Source organism: Nomascus leucogenys, chromosome 20 (genome assembly GCF_006542625.1).
Source record: "Nomascus leucogenys isolate Asia chromosome 20, Asia_NLE_v1, whole genome shotgun sequence".
NCBI classification, from domain to species: domain Eukaryota; kingdom Metazoa; phylum Chordata; class Mammalia; order Primates; family Hylobatidae; genus Nomascus; species Nomascus leucogenys.
In genome coordinates, this window is record NC_044400.1 from 70,175,063 (window position 1) to 70,181,466 (window position 6,404).

A 6,404-nucleotide genomic window follows, 5' to 3' on the forward strand; every position below is an offset into this window, starting at 1 on the left:
TGTGTAGTATGTGTTGCAAAGGTGTGTCCATCCATCCTATAGATAACAATATAGTTCTATTCCAATAATCATTTATAGTAAGAATAATTACAAAGTTGTAACTCAGGAATGGAGAAATTGCATTCAAAGCACTGACGATGAGTATTGAAATCAGCTTAAAAGTAGAGCAAATCTGAAAAACTATTGAATTTATGGTCACATCTCCAAATGCAAATGGCATAAGCTTTCACAATGTCACAGTAATAATTTAACAAATTCAGGATAGGGGTAGAGAGAAGATGTGTCTGTTGGGAAGTATTCTAATATTCTCCTGTCAAATAATCCATGAATGGTACATAAATTTGAAGCATAGTTTAAAAACATAATGACCCCAGCCTCTTAGTAAATTCACAACCATATTCATGTCTTTAAATTTAGCAATCTAGATGGGTCATTTAAGATTTGATATTTCTTGTTGGGAAGAAAATTGAATGTTTTTTAGCAATTTATTTAATTCTACATGATTTATACTTTACTGTAAATTCAAATAAAAGTAATTTAATACTTTTATTAATGGTAGCATTTATAGTACAATCCATTAAAATTTTTATTTCTAAGTTTTTTAAAGTACAGTTGATTCAAGAATTCATGGTTGGTGTGTTCTATAAAGTCGCAAGGAAAACTGAATTAGAGAATACTCAACCATTGTTCCTGGGGGAAATTACGTTTCAGGTTAGGTTCCTTTGAGCCTCTGATCACAGCATCTTCATTAACTGATCATTACAAAATTGTGTGTTTTATGTGTGTTTCTGTTTAAAGGCACCTTATTTAATATATATTGTTGATTCATTTAAATTGAACCCACGACTGACGGCATTATAATTCATGACTGAATTGAGCTTATCTAACACTTGTATTTTCTCACATCATAGCTTCTTGCACTTTGGAAAACTAGGTGGAACTTCAGCATTATGCTTCAAAGCCACCGTAACCAGTAAAATCACCAACATGAAGCACAAAAATGAGAATTACATGGCACAAAATAGACTGTGCAAAGGACACTTATTTATAGTATAAGTGCTGAAACCGAATGGCAGAACATTACCTGGTTTGACTTAACTGGGAATGTGTTTGTCAGATGACTCAAATTTCTGCTACTGTATGCATATCTGTGAATGGCCACAAAAGCTCCAGTAGTATTGATTTTGGGATTACAAACAAATTTTAGCATGCAGGCAAATTCACAAATATGGAATCCACAAATAATGAGGATACACTGTATCTCTAATAAGGACTTCTTTCACCCTTCTTCCCCCTTTTCCTCCCTAACTTCATACCTGTTCTGACATCTTCTTATCCATAGAGACATGTCTGAAATTGTATGAAGAAAGAGTTGACGAACCCTATGATTGGGTGGTGGAATTTTTAATTTGTATTTGAAAAAAATATATAACAGTATACATTTTAACACATATAATGAAGTCATTATTGTTAAAACATTGATATTAAACTTTATTATTACATATTACAAAAAATAAAATATAGTAAGACTTTTTGTTTGTTTACCACAATGGTATTTGTGCTGTTTTTTTCTGCACTATAATTCAATCTTTCATTAGGAAGTAAGGAAATAGGCAGTCATACACTACTGATTTTAGTGTAAATTAGCTCATTTCTGGGGGAAGAAAATTTGGCAAAATGTATCATAAATGTCAATGATTTTCATTTCATTCATTAATTCCATTTAGGAATTTTACCCATGGAAATAATCCCCCCAAATTTATTAATAATATTATTATTGTTAATAGTTGTAAACATGTAAATCAATTCAACAGAACATCAATAAGAGCTCAGAAAAAGGAAATACAGCTTTTAGAAATCATGTTCTTTAAGAATATGGATGACATTGTTAATGTCATGACAGATAAAATACCATACATGCAGATACGTACGTTAAAAAGACTTGAAGGGCTGGAAGAGGTAGGTCATGCCTGTAATCCTGGCACTTTGACAGGCTGAGGCAGGTGGATCATCTGAGCCCAGGAGTTCGAGACCAGCCTGGGAAACATGGCGAAACCCTGTCTCTACAGAAAATACAGAAATTAGCAGGGCATTGTGATGCGCGCCTGTAATCCCAAGGTGGGAGAATCACTTGAGCCCACGGGATGGAGGTTGCATGCAGTGAGCTATGATCTCACCACTGCACTCCAGCGAGTGAGAGAGAGAGAGAGAGAGAGAGAGAAAGAGAGAGAGAGAGAGAAGGGAGGGAGAGAGGGAGGGAGGGAAAGAAGGGAGGAAGTAAAGAGATTTGAAGAATATATAGCAAAAATGTCAGCAGTGATTGGGAGACAGGATTCTAGGTAAGTTTCATTTAAAAACTATTTGTAGGTATGATTCACCATTTCTACAGTAAATATGTACTACTTTACGAAAATTGATAAAATTATTTAAAAAATATACTTGGCCCCTCAAGGAAACATCATGATAATGGTATAATTTACGCAAATATAGGTGCCTGTTTTTCTGTTGTTGTCGTCATGATTTTTCTTTAATTTTTATCTTAAGTTCTGGGGTACATGTGCAGGATGTGCAGGTTTGTTACATAGGTAAACGTGTGCCATGGTGGTTTGCTGCACCTATCAATCTGTCACCTAGGTATTAAACCTAGCATGCATTAGCTATTTTTCTAGGCAATACCATTCAGGACATATGTATGGGCAAAGATTTCATGACAAAATTGCCGAAAGCAATTGCAACAAAAGCAAAAATTGACAAATGGGATCTAATTAAACTAAAAAGCTTCTGCACGGTGAAAGAAACTATCATCAGAGTGAACAGGCAACCTACAGTAGGAGAAAATTTTTGCAATCTATCCATCTGACAAAGGTTTCACATCCAGAACCTACAAGGAACTTAAACAAATTTACAAGAAAATACAACCCCATTAAAAAGTGGGCAAAGGACATAAACTGACACTTCTCAAAAGAAGACATTCATGCGGCCAACAAACATATGAAAAAAAAAGCCCAACATCATTGGTCATTAGAGAAATGCAAATCAAAACCACAATGAGATACCATCTCATGCCAGTCAGGATGGCAATTGCTGTCATCATTTTTTTTGTTTTGTTTTTGTTGTTATTTTTTGAGGACCTTGTACTTGTTTGGCACTCTCATAAATATTGTATCATTTAAAGTAATTTGTAATACAATCTTGTGAGGCATATTTACTTATATTCAATTTATGGATGATAGTACCTAGTCAGAGAGATTAAACACATAACCCAAGGTTCTCCAATTAAGTAAGGTCCCCCAATTAAATCCAGAGTCCAGATTTAAACACAAACCTTCCCACTTTCACCTACAAATGACAATGTCAGAGTTGGAAAGCCATTGTTCTGCAGAGACTAGTAGAGCAATCTACCATTTTATTGCCAAAAAAAGACATTTTCTATAATGTAATTTATTTGAACCTCACAACAATCCAATGAGTAAATGAAAGTACTACTAAAGATGGTTCTTTATAAATAATTAGAAATTATTCCAATTTGGAATTTATGATGTTCAATATATCATTCATTCATTGATCCTACATCATGTTCCTAAAACATGCCAGGCATTGTTCTAGTCACTGGTGATGTTAGCAATTAACAAAACAAATTTCTTTCACTGATGAAGCTTTCCTTCTTGTTTGGAGAGACTTTGCCTTAAAAAGCAAAAATGGGAAAGGGCTTTCCCAGTTTTATGATTCTTCTATTTCTGGGTAGGGGGCTTTGAGCAGTATGGTTAACTTTGTCCTCAGTTGGAGAAATTGGAGGAGGAATAGTTTTTGGAGACTCAAGTGTGTAGGGAAAATCAAGGCCTTAAATTGGAGATGCCTATTAAATATCTAATGAGAATGTTAAGCAAGAAGTTACATTTATGAGTATGAAGTTTAAGCGAGAGGTCAGGTGTGGAGATATAAATTTGGGAGACATTGGCTTATATATGGTACTTAAGTCATGGAATTATATGCAATTATGTAGGGAGATGGTGCCCTGAAGCACACCAACATTTAGACGAGTGGAAGATTTGGAGGCACCGAAAGGGACTGAAAAAAAAAAAATAATAATAAAGATAGAAATTCAGAGAAGTGTGGTGCTATGGAAATCATTTACTGTAGAACCTGGATTAGAACGCAGTTCTGATTCCTAGTGTTTGTACCATTCTCCAGTTACTGAATATTTTAGTATGCTTTTTTTTCTTTTTATACTTACGATTTTGTCTCTAAAAGAGTTATTTAAATAATAATTGAAGTGGTAGAGTTGCCAGATGGTAATTGCTAAGATGACTTTCTCTACTAAGTCTTTTGGGCACAAGTCCAGTTTTCTGTAACCTTCAAACGTATGTGTAAATAGTTCAGTGAGTTCATTACCAAACTCCTTGAACAGCAAAGCATGATATCATCCAGAAGCCAATTCTCACTTTAAGGTAAATGGAGCAATGAACCATTTACCTTAAAGGACCTTCACAAGTAGGTTCATCTACTTGTAGTGTCCTTCAAAATCCACACTTTTGTTATTTTTTTCATAATTCTTACTTTTCCATAAAGTATAACCATCATGTAATAAATTGAACTTATTTTAAATGCAGTGTGTTTTTATACCTGCATATGCTCATCTGTGCACTACCCAGATTGAGATATACAAATTTTCCAATACCTCCCTGCCACTTCCATGCCCTTTCTCAGTCAATACCAACACTCTTCACTTTCCTCCATCACTATTCTGATTTCAATTTCTATTAGCTACATTTACCTGACCTTGAACTCCATATAAATGAAATAGTAATTTTTTCCTTTGTTTCTGGCTTCTTTCATGTAATGTGATGCCTGTGAGATATGTGGTAGTAGTTCGTTCTTTTTAAAATCTTTCTGTAATATTTCATTTTATGAATATACCATAATTTACGTGTACATTCTGCTGATGGCAGACATTTGGGTTGTTTCCAGTGTTTGACTATTATGAATGAAACAGCTATGGTGAACACGCCACTCATTTCTCCTGGATATATGCCTGGGAGTAAATTGATGGATGTATAAATGCATTTAGGAGTGGAATTGCTAGGTTGTAACATAGGCATTTGTGTTTTTCTTTTATTGCAGTCTCTAAAAAATACAAATTAAAATAATGTGTCTTTTATTGCTTATGAAGTTAGTAAATATTTCAGTATGTAGACTACCATTTTCTGTTCTCACTTTCGCACACTGCTGGTTGAATTATGAATCAGTATACTCTTTTTAGAAAGTATTTTGGGAAGTATTTTGCCTTTAAAATTTTTATACTACTTGACCCAGGAGTCTTTTCTCCTTTTACTTTTTTAGAACCCATCCTAAGAAAATAATCATAAATATTGTTAAAATTTCTAAAACAAGATATTTACTGGATAACTATTTGTAGTAGAAAAAACAATGAAAATGGTCTATGTCCATCAATAGGGAATACTTGAAGTAAATTATGTAAGAACCTCTCAATGAAATATTACGTTTTATCTATGTAGGTATCAATAAAATGTGATTTAGCATTTTATCAATTGTATATCAATAAAGTTTCACATTTTTGCCTATGAAAGAGTTTATAACAGTATAGAAATATGGTTTGCTACAATGCTAAATGTTAAAAGTAGAACATATATTTAAAGTTTGAACATAACTTTGGATATGGAAGAAATATCTCCCAGGAAGAAATATCAACAAAATGCTAGTGCTGACCAACAGAGTGATAAATTGCTGGGTGATTATTCCCTTTTCTCTATTTTAAATAATTTCTGAAATGTTTAGTCTAGTTTTATTTGTGTAATTGGCTGCTTTTACTGGTCATTTGAGATAAACACTGATTATCCAGCTAATAAGTACTTTTTAGTTCCATACTTACCACAGATGGTGGGACTTGGGTAGAACCAAGGTTTCCTAATGCTTCTTAAGAATTTCTTTTTCCTGATATCCTTCTTAGTGATAACATTATTTCTTATTATTGTGTTTTGCATAGACATAATGTTTTTACTATTTGCACCAAACAACTGGTTTTGGTGTTTTCAAACCAAACTAGTTTCTTAGGGCTGCCGTAACAAAGTACTACAACCTGGGTAAAACAACAATTTTACTCTCTCACAGGTCTGGAGGCTAGAAGGTTGAAATCAAGGTATGAGCAGAGCCATGTTTCCTCTGAAGGCTGTAGGTAAGGAATTTCCTTGACCCTTCCAGCTTCTAGTGGGTGCTGGGATTATTTCGCTTGTGGCAACATAACTCCAATCTCTGTCTCTGTATTTTCACATGGTCTTTTCCCTGAGTGTTTCTCTGTGTCCTCTCCTCTTATAAAGACACCAGTTTTTGGACATAGGATCTACCCTAAATCCAGGATAATTTCATCTTGAGATCCTGAATTAATT